Genomic DNA, 1,990 nt, shown 5'->3' with positions numbered 1-1,990 from the left:
TGACAAAGAGAGAGACCTTAGTGAATTTAGAATGTCGCCGAAGGGCGAGTGCTGAAAGATATCCGCGGCAGTGAATTCCATGATCAGCGCCCAATCGGATTCGATTGGCAGGGGCACGGATGGTTCGGAGTCCGAAAAAGAGTCCGGCACCTTGGAGTCACGGGCTGCGTGGAGGGTTAGGCTGGTGTTTGGCTCGATCGCCATTGAGACTGCAGCCCCTGAGGCGGTGTCTAACCACCCGTCCTCGATTGGCGCAGTGGGCTCCGGGTTAAGGGTCGGAGCTGTTGCGGGTGCGGCCTCTGGGGTACTGTTCGGCGGCAGAGCTAGGTCATACCCATCATGACAGTGCGGCGCGCCCGACTGTGGCTCGAATCCATTGAAGATCAAGTCTCCGCGGATGTCGGCCGTGTAGTTCAAACTTCCAAGCCTGACCTGATGGCCAGGGGCGTAGCTTTCAATCTACTCCAGATGGCCAAGCGAATTAGCCCGCAGTGCAAAGCCATCGAATACGAAGATCTGTCCAGGGAGAAAAGTCTCACCCTGGACCGCATCGCTATCGATGATAGTAGGATCCATCAAGCCTAACGGCGACGACACAGAGGAACTCTCAATGAAAGCACCAATGCCGGTGTCAAAACCGGTGGATCTCGGGTAGGGGGTCCCGAACTGTGCGTCTAGGCCAGATGGTAACAAGAGGCAGGGGACACGATGTTTTACCCAGGTTCGGGCCCTCTTGATGGAGGTAAAACCCTACGTCCTGCTTGATTAATATTGATGATATGGGTAGTACAAGAGTAGATCTACCACGAGATCGGAGAGGCTAAACCCTAGAAACTAGCCTATGGTATGATTGTATGTTGTGGTTGTTGTCCTGCAGACTAAAACCCTTTGGTTTATAAAGACACCGGAGAGGGTTAGGGTTACACAAGGTCAGTTACAAAGGAGGAGATATCCATATCCGTATTGCCTAGCTTGCCTTCCACGCCAAGTAGACTCCCATCCGGACACGAGACAAAGTCTTCAATCTTGTATCTTCATAGTCTAACAGTCTGGCCAATGGAGATAGTCCGGCTGTCCGGAGACCCCCTAATCCAGGACTCCCTCAGTGCCACCAGGACCTGTCCTTGTTCATGGATGGCGAGGCCACTGGCAGCCCGATGCATCTCTATTGCCCCTGGAATGAGCTGACGGTGAGGACGTAGTAGGCAACCCTACAACTCTTGTTGTCTGGATACTTCTAGAAGAGGACACGGTAGTCGCCCGACGGGCGGTGAGGGTACAGGGCCGCCACACTGCCGCCGGTCAGATCCGGGAGCTGGAGCCACTAGCGAGTCGCCGGATTGCAGATGTAGAAGCGGTGGTTGGAGAGGGAAAGGAGGAGGAGCCCGTCGCAGGAGGCGTGGATGGTGAAGCCACGGCAAGATTTGTTGTAGTCGTCGAACCCGAGGACGGGTCGGCGAGCGGCGGGGGTTTGTCGGATATCTAAGGCATCAACCATGGAGTGGGCGGCGTAGTCGTTACTCCTGGTGCGAAAGAAGACCAGTGGGAGCGATGGCTGGCGGCGGTGGTGGGCCATCAGGAACGCGGCGTCGGAGGCAGTGGCGCCAGGAGCGGCAGGCCGCGCGGCAGCGGAGGAGCTCCTTCGCCGGCACGCGAACAAGGATTTCCCACTGGACGACCTCGTCAGGGAGGGGGGCAGGGACGGCGACACGGTCACTCCTGCGCCTGCACGGCCTCCCGTTCACCAAGGATCCAGTGTCGCCGCCAGCCATCGCAGGTGGCTCGCCGGCGACAGTGAATCGTAGGGTTTGACCTGAATTTTGCGGTGATGCGACGAGGCCTGGTGGATAATTGGGCAAAGATGACTTGCACGAATATTAGAGTGCCAACCCACGGTGGATTAAGCCCTCTCACAACTTACTTTGTGCATTTTTAGTTAGTTTTTATTTATTCATTGCCCTAAAGGCTTCTTCAATTGTCTCATACCTAG

The 1,990-nt window shown here is 56.0% G+C and overlaps 1 pseudogene; it reads right to left on the bottom strand.

The window, feature by feature from the left end:
* Positions 1-1,237: 1,237 nt before the first annotated feature.
* LOC119288816 lies at positions 1,238-1,772 on the bottom strand (annotated as a pseudogene).
* Between the last annotated feature and the right edge of the window lie 218 nt (positions 1,773-1,990).

The sequence above is a fragment of the Triticum dicoccoides genome, chromosome 4A, assembly GCF_002162155.2.
Source record: "Triticum dicoccoides isolate Atlit2015 ecotype Zavitan chromosome 4A, WEW_v2.0, whole genome shotgun sequence".
NCBI classification, from domain to species: domain Eukaryota; kingdom Viridiplantae; phylum Streptophyta; class Magnoliopsida; order Poales; family Poaceae; genus Triticum; species Triticum dicoccoides.
Note: the sequence above shows the minus strand (reverse complement) of the source record. Positions and strands in the feature narration are given on the sequence as shown.